General features: G+C 40.9%; 1 protein-coding gene across 4 annotated transcripts in view; it reads right to left on the bottom strand.

Annotated features, from left to right (window-relative positions):
• LOC111870466 (SH2 domain-containing protein 5) overlaps nt 1-22,359 on the bottom strand; it is a 254,183-nt gene that overhangs the window by 30,879 nt on the left and 200,945 nt on the right. The window lies entirely within an intron of this gene.

Genomic DNA, 22,359 nt, shown 5'->3' with positions numbered 1-22,359 from the left:
TTATGAATATAATTTTTTTAAATGAAGTGTGATTTAGAATATTTCGAATATAAGCCGCACCCCAGTTTTCCTCTTGAATTTTTGGCAAAAAATGTGCGGCCTATACATGCGTAAATACGGTATCTTACTCATGAACCAAAATGTGTTACAAGTTCTGCCCTTAGCTAATTTGGCCTTTAGCATATTAACAGATGTCATTAGACGGGGTACTGATAATCACATGGCCATAGCCGCAGTCTACACAACGCATCGTCTGGCGCAACCAAAGAGCACATTCCCACCAAACTGCAGATCCAGCCATCTATCTGATTCTCAGACAGCCAAATGACCGCGGTCTCTCACCTTCTTCGCCTCTGGTAAGGGATAGTCTTGAGAGCAGCTGACTTGCCAACTCAACTCCCAAAGGTCTCAAGAGGACCATGGTGCCAAATATCTGCCATAGACCCGGAAGTGTCAGGATATCAGAAGGGGAAACCTGACTAAGAGCATACACTATAAAATATTGGAGAGAAAATGTGTAATGTCACGAGCTCTGCATGCTTGTTCTTGTTCTCTGTATTCTACTGGGAGAGACTGGAAAATATTTTCGTGGGATTGACCTCCAGTGTCATTATATTCATATACAGTTTATTGGTGTTCGTGATAGAGGTTGAAAAGTTATTCCCCGGAAAGAAGAGACAGATGCTAACTGAGGTATGTGCTATTCAATAACGGCTTCTATATTTCACGGTTTCGATGTATCTTTTGCTCCAGTGCACCAGACAGTTGAGGTTATATTGTCTGGATTATCCAATCAACACCGTTCCCAATTACTAAGCGGCCATGTTTATCTGACTACAAATTCCACATTAAACTTCCAGCATCTGGTAAAATCGCAAATTCGATTTTAGGTCTCGAAGTCTAATTTCTGTCCATCCGTCTTGGAATATGCACCCTTTAAAAAAGCAGAGACTGAAGTGTAATGATGTTATTAATTAATGGAAGTAGTTATGCTATGGATAAAATTAACCTCTTGGTGTAGAAACAGACTATACCATTACTACGTAAGCATCAGTACTCCATACATTACACTGTCGCGTGCATCAGTGACTAAGACGCGGGTTTGGATTGGTAATTGGATTTGTTAACAACTTACAGGTCGTAACTACAATTAATTATTACATTATTGCTGCTTTAGACAATGTAAAATCACTACACACTAATCTCTTCAGTCTGTCTGCTCTAGTGTTCACGGGTTTATAACACGGGAACTATAACAGTCTCATTGAATCACACACTCTAAATACTAAACACAAATAGAGTCTTCTAATCACATTAAGTCTTCACAGGCCAACTTCTAGTTCCTCTTCAACTTCGAACTTTCCGTGGCTATCTCCTTGCTTGCTTGCTTGTACGCGTAGTTCTGCCGCTATTATTCGTAACTTGTGTAACTGTTTTACTTACGAGTATATAGCTGAGGGACGGACTTGGACTACTAGTATACACATATTAAGTGATCGCTATCCAGCCAGCCTATTGGGGCGTCGGTCGAATCTACAGAAAACATATGTCGCGTGATCATCACCCAACTCTGCGTGACGTCACCGCGGACACGGAAAACACAGCCTCCTCTATTGTTGCGTGCGCGTATTTCGGACTTGGCCTGGCAATCGATGGGTATTCACGTTACAATATTAATATGAAACAGAAGCTGTATTACAACGCGATATTCGAGTTTCTTCCACATGGCTCATTATGTCGATCAAACACTTTTGTATCTTCATTACGGGGTTGCATTTGAGACTAGCATCTAAATATCAGAAGTCTTAATAATAAAACCACATAACACTGCATTACTCTATGATAATTACTTGCTAAAAGCAATTACATATTTTTCATGTCGAAGAAGCAAGTTAGAGAGTATATGGTGATCACATAGGGTTGGATTCCCAGAGATTTTTGTCTAATTCAGAGCGTCTAGACCGGCTCTGGGACCTGTCTAGCTTCATATACAATAGGTACCGGGGTATGTCCGCTTGGGAGTAATGCGGCTGAGGCGTGAAGCTGCCTACTCACCTTCATCTAGTGCCGAGGTCAATACTGCCGGAGCTACACTTCCACTCCTCCATGTCTTCACTGAACCTTGCTTAACTGACTAAACACAGGGACATCTTTTTTTTTGCTTACCTATTGTTCTGTATTGGCGCGGAACTTTTTCTCTCATTCTGAGGGCAGGATTTCACTAAGGGTGTCTGGGGACAACGTGATGGAGAGAATAAGTGTCGAGGACCGAAGAAATCTGCATGAGGAGGATCTTGGCTTTCTACTACTTGGATGATTAAATCAAGAAAGAAGAGATGGTCTGTTTACAGAGTAAGCATGGAGGGATCGAAATGCTTGAGTGTTTGAAGCAAATTTATATACGTTTGAAATGTTACATAATACGAGAGACGTGCAAGATTGGGTAACTACAATGTCAGTACACACAACAGAAATATAGACTGTAAAATTGTGAACCTCACAGAACTGGCTTAGGACAGGGGAAAATGTTGAGCTTGATGATGGCTTATTTGGATGCGAAATCAAGGTGTTTTAAGACATTAATATGACTCAACTGCTCATATACAAGAGTAGTGGCTGCATACAGAGGTACATTATTTCTAAAATTGTAATTCAAGGAACACAGTAACATTATTTGTTTCGTGATATGTAAGGAAAAACATAAACGACTTACAGTGCCTAGTTGCTATATGAAGAATTACGATTAAAAATTAAAAACAAATTGATAACTTTAAAATTATTTGTATTAGTTCACAATGACAATAGTCATTGCTGATTTCAAGGCATGTGAGAATTTCATTATTATTCTCTTACGATCACGTGTGGAGTCCATGGGTCCATAAAATCCACACATATATTTCGTTACCCGTTTTTCTTGCAATAGGTCTACTGGTGAATCAAGAATATGTATCAGTACCTCAGTAATTAGAAATTAATTTTTTTAATTCGCTTAGTGGGGGGTGGAGTCCAACTGGGTCCACTAGGCACGGCGGCCACTGATTGGCTTATTGTAGCCTGCTTCGGGAGATTATGATAGAGAATTTGGTGGAATGAAGATTGGCAGGGGAATCCGAAGTACTCGGAGAAAACCTGCCCAGCGCCACTTTGTCCACCACAAATCCCACTTGACCAGAATCGGGATCGAACCCGGGCCGCCGCGGTGGGAAGCCAGCGACTAACCGCTTGAGCTATGGCGCGGCCTACATATATAGTAACTACTGCATTATCTTTATACAGCTATATAAGCCACTACACATCAGCAATACATGCATTTCCTAATGAGCCCTTGGAGCGGTGAAGACCATTACATATACACGTACCGCAATAGCCGTGACGTCATTAACTCTGACAACACACAATTTAAATTACTTTTCTCATTAAATTTTACTTTTTCTCAGAATTATTAACTAACTACCTCCACGGAGCTAAGCCCTTCTTGACAAGCTGCCAATTGCGCAGATATTTAAGGATTTCCCAATATTCCATGGAGGCCGGAGGTCACAAGAGTACTCCACTGGTCCCTATCCCGAGTCAGATCCATCCAGTCCCTACCACCTTATCCTATCTCGCTAAGATTCATTTTTATATTATCCATCCGCCTACTTCTAGGTCTTCGTAGTGGTCTCTTTCCTTCTAACTTTCCAACCAAAAATCCTATATGCATTCCTCTTCTCATCATGCATGCTATATACTGTGCCCATCTCATCCTCCTTGATTTAATCATTCTAATTATACCTGGCGAAGAGTGCTCAGTATTATTATAGGAATAAAGCAGAAGCACCCTCTAACAGAACCTTAGACATATGCATAATTTAGCAACATCATCTCCCCCAAATCACTGTGTAATGAAACATGAATATTTAACTCGTGGACAAATGTCAAACCTAAGTTGGACGGTAAGAGAAAGTTTACGTGAAATAAACGTCCAAGGAACGTTGTGGATCTATAAAGCAAAGTTCCTTAAGCGAAGGAGGAACGTTCCTTGCTTGTACTCTGGTGTGCAAACTTAAACGCAAATTGAAGCATCGCTGTGGGAAGGAAAGGCAGTCAAGAAGTCGACAATGCACTTTTCTTTTCTCCAGGGAGCTGCAGCAGAAGACGCGTCCCGTAGTGGAAGAACACGACACGACTGCGCTTGTAGGAGCTACAGTGATGGACGGCTACATGGAGCAAGCATTAGCAGTATCCTTCGCCTTCAGCACAGATTGTTGTAGCTTGCTGAAGAGGGTGGGGATCTGACTGATGGATGGACGGAGAATAATTTCAGGTTACATTGGCTTCAGTTCAAGTTGGTACTAGATGAAAGTCTTCACACCTTGATCTAGACATACCAACTTCTCTTCTCCTGCTTTGTTTCGTATACTGACGACTCAAGAATCAAACCCCTCGACTGGATAATGCCCTAGTATTCTACGACAATAAGCACCTCGATTTCCAATAAGATATTGAATGCCGCCAGTTTCTGCTTCTCTAGTCGTTAGTCGATTACTACTGTCCCAAGAAACAAACTAGCAACAGACGCCATGAGGAACTTTGAGGCTTCAAATGATTAAACCTTGTAAGTTCAAACAGTACAGAGACTTTACGATTAGAAGATTTACCATTCACGGATGTCCCATAATGTCCAGCAGCTTAAATTACCGGAGACGACTTTCAGATATACAGTTTAACCGAGGATACACTGAATACACAGTCGCAAATAGCCGACAAGTGAGGGACTCCATTTGGGGATTGAGCGTGAGGAGGATCCTTCGCCATAAAAAGCTAGCATAATATTACACAGGGTCTCGCGCTTGGTTCTCTGCAAGTGGATTCATCTGGCCGAGGGCATGGCAAGTTGCGGGTGGCTGTCAACACAGTATGGACAATATGGTTCCATAAAATGCTCAGGATTTCTTGACCAAAAGAACAGTTAGTAGCTTCCCAAGAAGGATCTGTTTCAAGGAATAGGTTAGGAACCTCTGCTGAGTCAGCTAAACCCGGCAGAAGAGGACTGAGAAATTAAATATAAATGATGAATATGAAAACGTTTACTTGCACACATACGAAGAAACCTTTACGCAAAGCAGGTTTCTTAACTTTAACAGCGAATATACTTTAATTAATCACAAGTGAAAAAATAAAGCAATATTATTAATAATTATTATTGATACGTATATCTTTACACTCAATAAGGAGCTTCATAACTTTTACTCTTTTCCAAGTATAATTAGAATGATCAAGTCAAGGGGATGAGGTGGCGGGGCATGTAGCACGAATGAGGGAGATGAGGAATACGTATAGGATATTGGTGGGAAAGCTAGAAGGAAAGAGACCACTGCGAAGACCAAGGCGTAGGTGGATGGACAATATTAAAATGGATCTTAGAGAGATAGGATGGGATGGTATGGATTCGATTGATCTGCCTCAGGATAGTGACCAGTGGAGGGCTCTTGTGAACACTGTAACGAACCTTCGGGTTCCATAAAATGCTGGGAAATTTTTGAGTAGCTGCAGAATTCGCGGCTCCTCCAGAAGGGCTTAGCTCCATTAGTGAGTAAGCGTATGTCTGCACTATTGGGAAGCCGAAAGCTTCTTCCAAAGCAACGCTATGCTACGATCTGAAGACTCCACTATCAATCAACAGCACTATAATCATATTGAAAAGCAGAAAAGAAGCTTTCAATAAATGCCGAAAATTACCAGATTAAAGGGACCTAATATTTTGATGAAGTTATATTAAACGAAAAGCATAGTTTGCAGGATTTTAAGTTCTCACAGCGATGGTTATGAAGAATACTATCTTCTGGGACATAACGTCGCGTAGTAAGTTGAAAGACAACCGACGTTTCGAAAAAAACATTCGTGTATCTCCTCCATCTTCAAGGTCGAATAAGACGAGAAACATACCAACGTGAAATACACTTACTACACGACATTATACAGGTATCCCAGAAGACAGTACCCTTCAAAGTGCGATTTCATTATTATTCATTTTTTTTTCTCAACAAATCGAAATCTATTTCTGCTTCGCATTTTGAAATGCACTTCAGATGATCTTCGCCAGTAAAATGAACAAGTCCTTTTCCGCAGTCCCCCACACACCTCAGACAAGAAAACTGCAGTGGTATATTTCCCTTTCTAATATAATCTCGTATCTCAGGATAGGGACCAGTGGAGGGCTCTTGTGAACACGGTGATGAACCTTCGGGTTCCATAAAATGCTGGGAAATTCTTGAGTAGCTGCTGAATTGACGGCTCCTCCAGAAGGGCTCAGCTCCATGAGTAAGTATGTAATATAATCTATACATCCACTCTCCCATATGCCTTCATGGTGCAGTGCTCAATTAGCTAAGCAAAGGAACAAGTTTACCTTTAATACTCGTAATAAGTTGTATGGTAATGTACTGTGATCGTGGAAGAAAGAAAACTGATGACCGGTGAATATGGACATTCTAGCTCAAAAAACAGGCGCCCTTCACAGGAGATCCCAAATACAAAACTGCGATTTTCTTGAAGACAGTTATAATGATTTTTAGTAAATTTCAGTAATTTATGGACACCATCTCCCAAAATAAAACTACGTTAAATGGTACTTACAAGAAAAACGATTCACCTTCTACCTACTGAAACGTAAAATGTGAATTTGCTCATGAAAGGCTTGATAGATTGTTAACAAATTCTAACTATCTATAAAGGAAATGGGCCCAAATAATAATTTGTAGGTTAGAACATCCTAAACGTAACCGGATTTGAAAGGAGTTACCTCGGAAGGGCCTCAGTCACAACTTTTTTCTTAAATGGCTCAAACGGTTTTTATAACGTTTCGCCAATTGGTACTGATAGCCTACAAATAAACTCGGCTTCAAAAGACCAAAATAATACGTAATTACAGTAACAGAAGCGTGCATGAGGATATATGTATAATATTTTGCAAGAATTTTTAAAGTTTTCATATAGGCAGTATGTATGACAGGGTATTGTAAAGGCGAAAAAATCTATCTCGAGATTTTCACGGGCCTGAACGTTTCCATTCTACTTGCCTACGAAAGCCTGGATTTTGGTTCACTGTCTGTCTGTACACATGTTTGCACGAATGTGCGCCGCGCTAGCGCCTGTACGACTGAACGGATATTGTTCATATTCGATATTCAGGAGTTTATCCATTCTAAGTCGGTTCTCGGAAAATATTTATATTTACTGAGAACTTGCTCCGGAAAGAGGAGCCCTCGAGATCGGCCCCCTAACACAAGTTGCGATCTTCTAGAATATGACTCACGCCTTTCATTAAATTTCAGTAATTTACGGAGCGTAGTTGGTTGAGGAGCTATGCTACAATCCGGAAGGTCGCGGGTTCAAGTCCCGATGAGGTCATTGGATTTTTTTTCAATTGACCTAACCTTCCGGCCGCACTATGGCCCTGGGGTCGACTCAGCCTCTAACAGAAATGAGTACCAGGAATTAATTAAATAATTTTCCTGGGGAGTAAAGCGCGGCCGGCGCGTAGGGCTGACAACCTTACAGCCATCTTTGAGCCGATTGTCTAGATAATGTGGGACTCTCAACGTCTCACAACCCTATGGGCCTTCACGGCCTGGCATAGGGATAGCTTTCCTTTTAACTTTTTTTACTTTTTACGGAAACCTTATCCCTAGATAAAACTCAATAGGTGGTTTCTTCACGCGCACTAGAGGCCCAAATGCGAGATGTAAAATTTTTAGAAACCGGCTTTTTGCCGATCAGACGGATTTCACTGTTGTATGATATTCATAAGTGAAGACCAGTGTACCAAGCAACTGCCGGTTTAGTTTCAGATGTAACGTAATCAAGGCAATTCGTATACGAGAAAGTATATGCAATGTCTCTGTCCGATTTTTAATATCGTAAAAGGAACTGCAGGGCTGACCTGAGCTAGCAGTATTCTGTCTATACTTGAAAACATGAAGGGCCCCTCGAGTTGTCCTGAAATGTTCCATGTCCTACTGTTTTGCCTCTCCATAAAGTTCTTTTTTATTATTTTTCTCCATTCACTTCATCCTTTGCCAACCCTCCCCCCGCATATCACGTCACCAACCCTTTCTATAATTCGCTCCATTTCTCCGACCTTCTGCAAACAACTGGTCTCCCGGAAATTGGCTCACTTTGTGTGTGCGTTTCGGAGATGGAATGGCGTCTTCTCTACTTCATGCCTATCACTCACAAGGACCACGGCCCATTGCAGTTCGGACTTGTGAACAGATCCTGAAGAGGAAACAGGCGAATGTTTGTTGAAAGTGGACAGCGAATGTTTGATGAAAGTGGACGGATACTCCCTCCAGGGAGGCGAAAGAGAAGAGAGGGTGGGGAAACGAGTGAAATGTTTATGCAAAAGTGACATAATTATATTTACAGAGTGCAATAGATATTTAAACACTCAAGAGAGTCTGTAGTCTCCGAGGTCTTAATTCGGCGTCGGTCCAAAGATGATGGAGGGCAAAGAGAGACCATCCAAACTGCCTTCGAGAGCGACAGAAAATTATCTGTTTTTGATGCCGAGTTAGTAGTAATACAATGTAATTAAATTAAATGCCTCTTACAAAATTATCTTCTGAAACCTGAGACTGGTGTCGAGCAAATAGCGATCAGTGTCCGTCGCTCCTGAAGGCAGGTGATACTGCAGTTATTCGCCTTCCTTCGTGTTTGAGCCTACAGAGAGTTACGACCTTGTCAACAACAGAAGCTAGCCACTAATCTTCTTTAATTTCAAAATCTCTTCACTCTATTCTCCATTTAACTTGCACGTTTTAGATAACTGTTAGGCTTTTCATTACTCAGCGTTTCCTCATCAACCGGAGTTCTTTATATATATATATATATTCACTGGCTCTTCTAGCCCGCTCAGGGCCCAGGCCTCTTATTCAGTTCAGAAATAATTTTTCACAAACGGTAGGACTCATTGGAAGAGTGATCAGCTCGTCCCAAGGCCGCTTAACACAGAATAAACGCATACACACACCAAATATCCATGCCTTGAGTGGGATTCGAACCCACGATCCCAGCGACCGAGTCAGTGAAGAGAGTGCATGCCTTAGACCGCGCGGCTACAGTGACCGGCTTGTTATATATAGTGTCCATTATTGTTACTGTTATTATTATATTATATTAAGAAATAAATTGTGAAAGGCACAGAAAGATATGACGGTGTTTACTCCAGCATTTGACTGGAGGGACTAAGGAAAACTGCGAAACATTTTGTAACGTAGCCGGTTTTCGGACGTGCATCCGAACCATTGATTAGGGGAATGACTGGCAATTACTTCATCACAATGTTCATCGTGTTATACATGGGGATTAAACAGATAATATTAAAAATACACACAGTATAGGAAATGCCTATATATGAGCCTGTCTTCCTCTGTATCAGATGCACATAATGGTGAAAGGGCGAAGTGAGGGATGAGATGAGGGCGAGTGATTTCCAGAGATGAAGTTTATTGTGACCTCAAGATTTTTCTCTTCAGTCCGTATTTGAAATGCGAATCCCTTCTTCCTTTCAGCGTCCAGAAATTACTTCTTACTTCAAACTACTATTCAAAGTATCGTTCACACAGCAAACAAAATAGTCGTATATGCGCTACTTACATGGAGTGACTACAGTGGAAGTAGTCCCCTATACCACGTGACCCAGCGATACTTTTGCCCAAGAAATCTTCATACTGGAAAAATTTCTGCCGAGAAGCTAGTAATGTATAGCTATTATTAGTAGAAACCCGACTGGTTGATCATTCGGCTATTTGATGAAGACACATCATGACGCGCGGCTTCGAATGGGATATTAAAGGATGCTGTCAGTCAGGAGGAAGCGGTCGTGGAACATTTACAGGTAGTATCACAGTAAAAATCTCAAGATAGATTTCTTTCACCATCACAGAATTTTCTCAAATGTATCACATATATAAGAAAGCAAACCTCTGTACATTATACGAAATCGCATAACAGGAACGAATACAAAAAAGGCAAAGAAACGTGGCTACGCAGGCAGATACTAACTGATTGATGATCGAGTTACTTCACGTGTTAGTCTATACTAGAGTAATGCCTTACTGAGTCATGAATCTCTGTAATGAGACAGACTTAAGATGAAAACATATTAAAACTCCTATGCGCACAATATTCGATTATTTCGAAATGTATATTACCTGAAAGGGCTTTGCAGGTTCGAATGAGATTTGTTAGGCCCATTTATTTATTTATGTATGCTTTATTTAACGATGCTGACAGTAGCTCACATAGCATAATGTTGAAAGTTAGGAAGATAATGAATTTGAAATAAGGAAGGAACCGATCATGGTATAATTTGATGGACACTTGAAGAGAGGGACTGAGAAAAACAAGGGAAACCTATCAGGGTCGTCGGTGTCCTGACCTAGATTCGAATATGACACCTCTAGAATAGAACCCAGAAGCACTACCCCCTCAGCTAACTTGCTGGGTAATAATATAAAATAAAGTGATTTGAAGTAAAAAATAAATTAATTGGCACCAAGGCAAAATTCGGGCTATGGTCTCGACTTTCAGGTCGACGTGCAGTGGAAGTAGAAGAGCGAGAGGAGCTGCTGTAATTGGCTGGACATGGGGTCAGATAGCGCCCGTACAGCAGCCGGTGACGTAATGATGGAAAAAGCTTGCGAATTTTCCATCATGAAACTACGTAATATCTCGCAAAGACGAAAGAAACACAAGAAAAATATCATGTTTGTTGATAACAGGGATAGGCAAATTCTCCCCCAGTTATATATCAGTCACAAAATATTGTAGGTGCTCAAGCTATGTAAGTCAATTTAATTTAAATATATCTTCCTGGTTATCATAAGATATCACGGCAACATTATTCCTAAACAGTCTACAAATTATCAAGTTTAGAAATTCTCACGTCGGTGACCATGAAAATGTCTGTCTTCTGGGTTGTGTTGCAGTGTATTCTGGCAGAAGTTTACAGACATTTCGGAAGAAAGTACTGCCTTTATATGTAGGGTAGGAGAGTAAATCTAAAAATAAAAGGAGGTGGTATGCCTTTCCGAAACGTAGTACATCACCAGCCTATACATCACATCATAGAAGACAGAAATTTTCATTTTAAAAATATGTTTGATCCACATGTCCAAACGTGAATTCTATGATACATGCTTAGTTCATATTTGACCCACAAGAAACTCAGAATTATGTAAAAAAAAAACTCCGTGGTTTTAGTCCGCAAGCGAACTATACCGACCGAGCGACCGCCGCTTGTGGGAGACGTTAGTGCCAACTTTAGCGGATAGAGGGTGTCGCGTGGTCAGCGCAACGGATCCCCACAGCCGTTAATTTCGGTTTTCTAGACCGCAGCCGCTATTTCTTTGAAACAGCTCATTAATTATCCTCACGAGGCAGAATGGTCCCCTTTCCAGACCCACTACTTCTCAGAAAATCTGGTAGCACCGGGAATCGAACGCGGACCTCTGGATCTGTAGTAAGGAACTCTGACCACTAGACCACAGAGGAGGTCGGGAAACGGAATTATGTAAATGAAGTAAAAATTATTTCTTGCTTTGAGAATGTTTTTGCCCCAACACGAAGCCAAATATGCTGGCACTCGTCTAGAGAGTGGTCTTGTTGTGCAAGAGCAATACAGCATGGTAGAGAATTCAAGTTTCACCCTCCCGACAACTCCGGTTCCCAGTTTCTTAGCTTTTAAGCACATTTGTAGTCCATCCTACTGTGTACTATTGTGTGCCTCTTCACAACGGCAATGCGTTACACACAATTATCGAAAATCGATTCTGTCTCGAAAATCGTGTCTTTCAAACAGCATCGGGCTGAGGAAATAATACAGATTTTTAAACTAACGGTTGCAAGTTCTGACAAGCGCTGCACCATACATGTAGAAGGCGGTCCGGATGTCCTGCCTTGCAGATGACATATCTGTTCGTTCGAATGACAGTTTGACAAGTGTACGAACACAGAGGAAGCCAACATTTCACGGACTCACACTTGGATGCACCTACACATTACATCAGACTAACTCTAAAAATCAGGCCGCGCCATAGCTCAAGCGGTTAGTCGCTGGCTTCCCACCGCGGCGGCCCGGGTTCAATCCCGGGTCTGGTCAAGTGGGATTTGTGGTGGACAAAGTGGCGCTGGGGCAGGTTTTCTCCAAGTACTTTGGTTTCCCCTGCCAATCTTCATTCCACCAACTGCTCCACAATCACGCTCACCTATCATCTGGGGCTGGTAAAATAGGCTAGAAGTGGCCGCAGTACAAGAAACTTAGTCCCACCCCACTAGCATTAAAAAAAGCTCTAAATTCAAATTGCATAACAAGCCAGAAGGTCGCGGGTTCGTTTCCCGATGAGGTCACTGGATTCTTCAATTGACCTAATCCTTCCAGCCGCATGATGATTCTTGGGTCGACTCAGCCTCCTAACTTATATTAGTACGAGGAATCTTCCTGTGGGTAAAGGGCGTCCGGCGCGTGAGGCAGGCAACTTCACCGCCATCTGTGAACCGATAGTCAGGAAAATGTAAGAATTTCGACGTCTCACAAAACTATTGGCCTCCACGGCCTGTTACAGGGATAGCTATACGCAATATGTGACTTGAATTTTAATGAGCGCCATAGGCATAACCATAAACAGCTGTACAGTTAAGTACATATAAAGGAGAGAGGTTGGAATTGGGAAGTAAGCGATTAGCCTGTCGGCTGTGGGACAGCTACACGACAGATATATTCAAGAATTTCGGTCTCCTCAGGCGAATGGCTGAATAATCAGATATTTCCTATATAATTATATTAAATTAACCATTGGTGTCCTTATTCAATGCTACACGACCTCTACTGCTCGCTGCGGCTAAATATTCGAATAATCACTAAGATTCAGCAAATATAAAACAGTTTTCGCATTCTAAAAAAACATTGCGCGAAAAACACAAAGATTAAAACGTTGAAAACGATTCAATTTTTACCTGCTATATATTGGTATTAAACTGGTCTTTACCCCAAACTGAGGAATAAATATGTAAGGTATTTGAGAGCAAGATTTGAGGGGAATATTTGGAGTTGAGAGAGGACATAGCTAACAGAACATGGAGAAAATTGAATTGTGAAGACTTTAATAATTCCGCCAATATTATTAGGTTGGTAAAATGAAAATTACGGATTAAATTGGCGGGGTATATAAGACGCCACGTGAGTTATATGAAACTGATACAACATTTTGGTTTTATTTAGGACATGAATGTTAAACATGTACTGGTAACAAATGACAAGATACGAGCTCAAGCTTCTGTTCGTTCTGTAATATACTCGGTTCCACAGATGTCCTAATCTATATCCATTTCTGTCCAAATCCTGAAAAGCATATTGGCACTTGCTATATGGCTCGTGTAATTCGGATTGTGAGTGCTTAAATGTTGTTTGGCATACGAGAAACACTTACGGTATTCTTCGCGGAGCTCCATAATGAGGAGCGCAAGGGGGTTAGGTCTAGTAAACGTGAAGGCATGGGCGCACGCACGCCTACACACATAAGCACATAGCACATACAAACACACACAGAACACAGCACACACAACACATAGCACATACAAACACACACAGCACAGCACACAGCACACACAACACATAGCACATACAAACACACACAGCACACACAGCACACATCACATACAAACACACACAAAACACACATCACAACACACAGCACATACAAACACACACAGCACACACAACACACATCACATACAAACACACACACAACACATAGCACATACAAACACACAGCACACACAACACATAGCACATACAAACACACACAGCGCACACAAAAACCTTGGAGATACGAGCATATCGCACATGTTCTCTCGGGTTTCATGTTCTTAATGCTAACTGAAGCTACGCATTACTTTATAGGACTAGAGATTGTCACAGTGGTGCTTATTCAGAGTACTGTCTTCTGGGGGTATAATGCAGTGCAGTCTTTTGAATGTCAACCAACGTTTCGGAGGAACATATCGCCTCCATCTTCAGGATCGAAGAATAAGCCGAGCAAGATATCAGCGTGAAAGCAGGTGGAAAGCAGAGCAAAGCGGGCGACATGTTCCCACGAAGCGTAGGCTGAATTTCAGCGGACTACACGGCGTTATACCCCAGAAGACAGAACTCTACGAATTATTTGTTTGAAATTGTGAAGTAAAATTTATAATTACCCTGTAATAACAACGATATAACTACTCGGGGTTCGCATTTTAGAAAGGCAAATTGAATAACTTTCCTTTCAAAATGTTGGCACAAGGGCGTCTCGTGTGCGGGAAGAAGAAAAGATTTGCAGCAACAGCAGTCTTGTTAATTAGCTCACTGAATGCTTCAAGTTTCACTTATACTGATGCACAGAGATGGGGGAATGGGGATTTTTAGTGACGTAAATGAAGTGCACCAGTGTATAAGGATCAAGACCAAACGGGCTGAGATACGCCTTGTAATCTAATATAGACGAAACAGAATATGCAGATTTGATAGAAGTCATTACTGCCGATAAACTATTTACGTTAAATAAGTACAAGATTTTCTTAACTACCGAGTAATTCGAATTAATCTGCCATTTCGTAAAGTAAGGATATACTACTTATGAAAGATTAAAGTTTCTAAGGGAGAAATGCAGATCATAGTGGATGCGCGGTCTAAGGAATGAACTGTTTTCGCTCACTCGAACGCTGGGATCGTGTGTTCAAATACCAATCAAGGCATTGATGTTTGTGTGTGTTTATTCTGTGTTTATCTTGTCCTATATGCAAGTAGCGGCCTTGCGACGGGTCACTCGTCCAAGCAGTCCTACCGTCTGTGTAAAAATTATTACTGAACTGAAAAAAAGGCTAGGGTCCAACAAAAAGCTGCAGATCCATTGATGAATATAATGAAAAATAACTGGCTTTAAACCACTACAAAACCACGCTTCTGCTTCGAACAGTGGAACACGTCCAGCCTGGTGGACCATACATACAGTAGTCTAATAACATACCAGTAAATAGAAAGCAATATGGGACGAGTGGGAAATGATACAGAACATGGCTGACTCTTTGTCAACCACATTTTCTTCACGTTCTTATTTGTTGCCTATTCCGGCCTAAATACAGCTACTGCTAACATTTATATTATTTTACATACGCGGATGGAAGAGTGTATTATTCCACTCAAACATTATACGCAATGCTAATCGCAGTTCTGTTTAGCTATGCACGTGCATAACGCGATTCGGACTGTAACTAGAACAGATTAAATTCATCCCTGTCTCAAAATAAGAAAACGGCATTAATATTTTCAATTGTCAGTAATTACCGTATTTACGCATGTATAGGCCGCAGCACAATTTTCAGACAGAAATTATAGAAAAAATAATTTTCTTGGAATATTATTTCAGGAGTAGAACACCCTGTATTAATAATTATGAATATAATTTTTTTTAAATGAAGTGTGATTTCAAATATTTCGAATATAAGCCGCACCCCAGTTTTCCTCTTGAATTTTTGGCAAAAAATGTGCGGCCTATACATGCGTAAATACGGTATACAAATCACACTTTTAAACAAAATCTTCGTTTGTCGTTTTTAAGTTATTTAAACGCTTGAAAAAATTAAAAATTGGTATATTTTTAAGTAAGAGCTTCAGGCCTTTTACATGATAAGAGTAAATATGTGTACTACATGGCTTAACGTTAAATAGCAAGACCGTCTTTCTGCACAGGTTACTGAATCCTACATATTTCAGCACTAATCTGTGTACCGGTTTTCTTAAGGCTAAATATCTTATCACTCAGCCCACCAAATTGATTCGTGGGAGGTTAGTTTCCTTCTCAGAATAGAAAGCGACTGTTCCCATACCTCTCTTCATCCCAACTTGCGGCGTGAGTTCTTGCAGGTAAATACCGAATTAAAAATAGATGTGATTTATCTTAATAGCATTTCGCGAAGAAGAATATTCGTCCGTGGATCTGCAGGTCAGTGATTACGTCACAACCCCGCAGATGAGTTATAGTCTAAATCCATTTGGCCTAATATGTAACAAAATGGCTTCATCAGTTTTTAAAAGTTAAAAATGGCTCTGACATTACTACTTCAAGTCCTTGCACATATTTCTGGGTATTAAAAAGGTAAAATTATCCCTGTAAGAATCCGTGAAGGCCCATAAAATTGTGAGGCTTCCAAGCTCCTACGTTTTCTCTAGACAATCGGCTCACAGATGGCGGTGAGTTTGTCAGCCTTATGCGCCGGCCGCCCTTTACCACCAGGAAGATTCCTGGTACTCATTTCTGTTAGAGGCTGAGTCGACCCTAGGGCCATAGTGCGTCTGGAAGGATTAGGTAAATTGAAAAAAAAACACCCCATCGGGACTTGAACCCGCAACCTTCCTACTTGTAGCATAGTGCCTCAACCAACTACGCTACCGCGTACCCCATTTCTGAGGTATTGCTAATTGAAAAAAAGTTTCCTTTCTTCGATCCTTTTCACAGTTTATTTTCAGGCAGAAGTAGTTACTGACTTTGATGCTTTGAACACAAATATGAAGTTCTGAGAAACATTTAAGTTGTACTTTACGTAATGACGCTTCATTCGCTGCATGAGGTATGTCAGGGTGACTGAATTGCGAAGAATGCGGAAAATGTCGGGAACTATTTAAAAACTCTCTGTGATACGGATGCATGTACACATACATTCATAAGTTCGGTTAACAGAGATTAGATAAAGTCAGGTTAGGTTAAGTTACGTTAAATCAGATAGATTAGGTTAGGCCAGATTTTGGACGTAGGCCTACATATACGTTCGTTGATACTACTACTTTTTGTTATTGCTCCTGGGGTGGGACTAAGTCCCTTGTACTGCGGCCATTTCTGGCCTATTGTACCAGCCCCAGATGATAGGTGAGGGTGATTGTGGAGCAATTGGTGGAATGAAGATTGGCAGGGGAAACGAAGTACTCGAAGAAAATCTGCCCCAGCGCCACTTTGTCCACCACAAATCCCACTTGACCAGACCCGGGATCAAACCCGGGCCGAAGCGGTTACTACTTCTTTACTCTGGATTTGTCAATTAACAAGGAAATCAACCAGAACAGTCGACATCTTGGCCAAGTTGAGTTCGGTGCTAGGAGCGTAAGATGTTTCTTTTCTATGTGTTTCGATTAATGTAGATTGGAATTCTATAACTTAAAAAGAACATAAATTTATATGCTATCTTTACATAGAACTTCTGCCAGTAGAGGCCTCCATTAGTAGTAAGGCGTCAAGCGTAACCTCACAGATTAGCGTTGTCGCCATGAGGGCACTTTGTGTTGGGGAGGTGAGAGTGGAGCGTAGAGCTCGTGACGGCGGAACCAATGAAATATGGCGAGATTCCAGAGTATTGACGAAAACGCATCAAACGAGGAATTGTTTTCATTAAGGCAGGTACCTTGAACGCTAATGGGTCTCACTGCTATTCGGGAAATATCCGGGTCCAAACTCGGCTGGGGTACTGGGAAACTGTTTGTCATGGTTTCCTCAGTCTCACCAGCCTGAAGCGAACATTTGAAGAGCCGTCAACTGTTTCTTTCATTATTTATTTCCATCCTACGGCAATTATCGCCTTTTCATTCAGTTGGACTGCACTTAGTGAGATTCTTCTATTAACACGCGGAGAACGATATTTCAATATACGGTATACAGGCTATATTTCCCATTGGAAATTTATTATGAACGCGAATGACTGATGAAAGGATTAGTCTTAGTTTCCAACTTTGTAAGATGCTTTATGTTCGCGTCAACCAATATGAAGATAATCTGAACAAGGTTTCTGTACTCGAGATTATTCGGTTTTGAACTTTTTCCATAGCCCGGTATTCTAAAGAACAAAACGCTTCGGAAACTGGATCTGTTTCCGTCCTCAGGCGAAGGGGATGGGGGACAACTACTCTTTCACTTGACCAGTGACCCACCACTCACCCGAGCATTGAAACAGACCCAGTTTCCGGAATGTTGTGTTCTTTAGAATACCGGACAATCGACATAGTCCAAAAAAATCAAGTATTCCCGAGTGTTAATGTCAGAAATCAGAATCAACTTTCTGTAGCTTCAGATTAAAAATGGCACATCTGTTATTAATTTAGTATCAAACTCATGACTACCAATCATTGTAAAGTGCTTTTATGTTAAATAACGATGTTTAAAGGTCGGATTCATCATCTTATGTTTTTCTTATTCCGATTATAAACGTAGAACAATGTTTAAGATTCTGATTAAAACTTCCTGAAATGTAATTATGAAAAGTCAAACATGATCTTACCACCGGAGCTGTTAACTCGTTGATCTCTCCTTCATTTGGGGTTTTATTCGAATATTCCATCCTCCTTGAATATACTAAACATCTGGGACAATAAGTTGATGAAAATAAATACAGCAACCATCTTGTAAACAAAGTTTGTTGTCCTCTTAATGAATTCGACTCTTCAATGAAATGTAATTCAGTGTTTCAAGTAGATTGACTGCTAATTAAGGCATGTACTTCTACGTTACTCCCCGAACAGCGTTTTCTGTTTCCAGTCAGAAGTTTCATATCGAATCAGTCTGGAATCACCCTTAGCAACGCTCTGGAACTCCAAAATAAATGTTCCTGTAAAGGGCATGGAAATCACTGAAGTTCGAGGTAAACAGATGAATAAAAACGGCATGTTTCCTGAGCCGTCTGACATCCACAGGAACTTCGCAACAAATATCGGACGTAACCTCTGTCATTCAATTGTCGCAAGATCTACTTGCAGTTATGTTCTCTAGGCCAGACACAGTCGGCAGTCTCGTCCTCCGCTACTAAAAGATACGACAACATCCACGAAGTATAGATCGAAAGGTCTGTTATCGGCTCCGTGAATAAAATTTTGGAATCGGTCCAATATCGGATTGCCGTAACTTTACAAACTCTGAAATGCCAGAGGCACGAGATCCTGGATATTCTGCAGATGCACCAATGGATCAGTATATACTGAAGCTTTGTTGTTACGTAACTCTGGGTCTACTAACTTGGTGTAAAAGGTTTCCGTGTGTTGCAAACTCCAGAATTAAAGTGACGCGCTAGTTCAAACACAAACCGAATTTCATCAAAAATTTTTTAAAATAATTTATAATAACAGCGATGACCATCTCTAATATCATAGCAGTTTTTTTTCTTTTTAACTTTTCTTAATGTTTATGCTATAGTCACCCTGAGATGAACTTGTTCCGCCAATGAGGATTTCTCCGTCTGGAGTACCGTCCATACCCCCTCCCGGAATTTTCCTCGCGGTTGACGTAGTGACAGGCTGGGAAGGCAGAAGAAGGGATGGAAGCCAGTAGACGCCAGTCTGTGGCTACGAATATGCGCACTTCTTCAGGTAAGGTGACTAGACTTGGCTGGCATCGGTACAGCCAGAGATCTGATCTCTAGGTCTTAATGGCCCTGGTTTAACAGGACAGAAAGAACCTGGCTGCACAAGCACATACCAGGATTACGAGGACGTACCCCAGAGAGGTTTTGCACGTATTATTCAGTTATTCAGTACAGAAGGGGTGGGTTTCCCCATGCACCGCGACTAATAGTTTATTGTACGTCCCCCTTTAATTTATACTGTCGCCATACCCTACCGATACTGGTGCCCGCTATCTCCCCTTTCTGCCAGCGAGGTCGGCCATATACTGGCAGTGGTACCCGATAATTCTCCCCTTTCTGCCAGCGAGGTCGGCCCTCTACTGGCATTGGTACCCGATAACTTCCCCATCTACCGGAGGCATTGGGAACTACTTGGGCAGGAAACATTTTGCCTAATTTTGCTCAGAGGTCTCCTAGAGACACGAGGATCTTTTACGTGCCGTAAATCTACGACACGGGACCCACGGCTTAAAGTCCCTCCCGGAGGACTTGTTTCCTGAATTTTTCCGCCCTTAAAAATTCCACGACCTCCGCCGGGCTTGAACCCGCGTACCTTGAGTCATGAGTTTACACGTATTAAGTGACACACGTATATCGGCACTGATAGTTACACTTATGTTTAAAAGAATCCAGTTTAACAATGTGATATACTTCCATTAAGTTACTATGACTAAATAAATTGTCGTGGTTCACACTGATCACTAATATGTAAGGTGTCTCAGTTGTCCGAATAGTTAAAGTAGTTGTTAACTTAGACTCTGCCTCCTACTACTCGAAAAGACTGGGAACAGACTCTGTGTAGGAGTGGCTCGTTCTGGACGTTATACACATCAGGACCTCACAAGTTGCCTCCTTCGAGATCCTCCATTGGCTCATTTCGAAAACAAGGAGCTCTCATCATACCGTATTTACGCATGTATAGGCCGCACATTTTTTGCCAAAAATTCAAGAGGAAAACTGGGGTGCGGCTTATATTCGAAATATTCGAAATCACACTTCATTAAAAAAATTATATTCATAATTAGTAATACAGGGTGTAATACTCCTGAAATAATATTCCAAGAAAATTATTTTTTCTATAATTTCTGTCTGAAAATTGTGCTGCGGCCTATACACGCACGCGGCCTATACATGCGTAAATACGGTATTTACAATACCCAATCGGCTGCCTTTCTCAGGAGAATCTCGACCTTAAGATCTCAACGGTACGACAGAGAGGCCCTTGATGGATAATTCCGAAAGCGTCGGTTCAAATAACTCCTACTGCACGAACCTGTCAAATCACAGGTTCTGAAAGAAAAGCTGAGGTCTTGACACTTCTCAGAATTATAAGAAAGACAACCAACGCTTCCAGCCTTCGCAGCAGGAACGGGCCTAAGTCGCCCAAAAGAGTGCAAGAACACGATCCTCCCACTTCTGGATTCCCTACATGTGCAAACACATGTTAATCACTCTAATTAATATTAATTATAATAATAACCTGCCATGCAGGGCGATTACAACTATAACTATCGGTAACTATCGGTACGCAATCCCATACTATCATAATGCCCATCTGTCTGACTGTTACCGCTCTGCTATATCGAACATTTACGAAAACGTGTTACAAAAAAGGGTGTTACGGTAACTCACCACTGTGTGCTGATGATGGAAGAATGAGCCAAAAAGCATATCCATTAAAATATAATAAAATGTGACAATGTATGTTATTATTATGACAATAAATTATAACAAACCACGGATATGAATTAAATTAAAATGTTAAATAAAGTTAGTGATTGAACTGTCTGTTATAATTCAGTCTTTTCTACTGGACTGTATTAGATCTTATTATTGAGTTATGGCAGTAAAGTATAATCAGTTATGAATATTTAGGAACGTTCACGATCTTGCGGAACGCCTATCGCTCGGTCCATTTGTCCAACGGTATAAACGAAACAGTCCGAGCCCCGCTGATGGATTTTAATGAAATTTGCTATTGGAGAAATTTTAGCTCTCTCAATTGTAATTTAGATCATACACGTTTAATGATCACTTTACATGACGTTCATGTCCTTCTGCGCATATTTCAAGTGGAACTCGCTCAACATATTTATAGGATAGAAAAAGTTCCGAGCAAAAGTTTTAGAGAAAATTGAGCAGACCTTGTAAGCTTAATAGAAATCTTTCCGCCTCTTACGGCTTCGAGATAATTAAGAAAAAGGATGCCATATAAATATTTTCGAACCCGCATATTAAAAATGAACNCGCCTGCTGCTATACGAACTTGAACCATCTCGAGCATCATTTGTTCTGTGCTTCAAGTCGCTGCTGATGACGCTGCTTCCGGCATCAGTTTTTGGTTTTTGGTGACTCTCTTCGTCTGATGCCTACCCTTTGACCTGTCCAGCAAGGGAGGCCCTGCCAGTAGCTATGCTACCGCTGGTATAGCTCTCAGGGTCCTTGGCATACTCAAACCCCTCACCACGATAAGGTGTTATCCTATCAAAAGGATAACATATTTATAGGATAGAAAAAGTTCCGAGCAAAAGTTTTAGAGAAAATTGAGCAGACCTTGTAAGCTTAATAGAAATCTTTCCGCCTCTTACGGCTTCGAGATAATTAAGAAAAAGGATGCCATATAAATATTTTCGAACCCGCATATTAAAAATGAACAAGATCATCCTGAAGAAAATCACAATTAAATAAAAAAAAGTCTTCGTTGAATTATGACTGCGTTGAAATAAGAAATTATTATACAGTGCTTTTCTCTAACTATACGACCTCCAAGCATGTGTTAAAAATATACATATTTAATTTTTTATTAGTGTGCATAACAACAACAACAACACGGTAAGGGCCATGTTATATAAACCTAATTTAATTTATATGACGACTGAGGAACAGTGACAGCACTTG

The sequence above is a fragment of the Cryptotermes secundus genome, unplaced genomic scaffold, assembly GCF_002891405.2.
Source record: "Cryptotermes secundus unplaced genomic scaffold, Csec_1.0 scaffold2059, whole genome shotgun sequence".
Lineage (NCBI taxonomy): Eukaryota > Metazoa > Arthropoda > Insecta > Blattodea > Kalotermitidae > Cryptotermes > Cryptotermes secundus.
The sequence above is the reverse complement of the archived record's forward strand: the minus strand, read 5'-3'. Positions and strand labels throughout refer to the sequence as shown.